We start from the raw sequence: 294 nt of genomic DNA, 5'->3' as shown, positions 1-294 counted from the left end.
GCGGGCGGGTGCCGTGTGGGGCGCATTCCTTGTATCTCCCCGAACAAATAGGCGGATTGCCGGGCTATTCTCCCCGATTACATGGTACAAGTGCCAGGAATGTTAAGATGCTCCGTGGGGCTGGCCCCAAGGCTGGGCCCCACCGCGCGCCAGTTAGTCATGCTCCCTCCGAGCCTCGATGCTCCCTCCCCGGGGGCGGAGGGGGCTGGATGTGCAAAATCCTGCTGGGACAGCGATTGTCTGGGAGGATTTTCCGTGGCGGACCCTTCCCCGGGGATGGGCGGGGCGCGTCCC

Source organism: Fulmarus glacialis, unplaced genomic scaffold (assembly GCF_000690835.1).
Source record: "Fulmarus glacialis isolate BGI_N327 unplaced genomic scaffold, ASM69083v1 scaffold19064, whole genome shotgun sequence".
NCBI classification, from domain to species: domain Eukaryota; kingdom Metazoa; phylum Chordata; class Aves; order Procellariiformes; family Procellariidae; genus Fulmarus; species Fulmarus glacialis.
The sequence above is the reverse complement of the archived record's forward strand: the minus strand, read 5'-3'. Positions refer to the sequence as shown.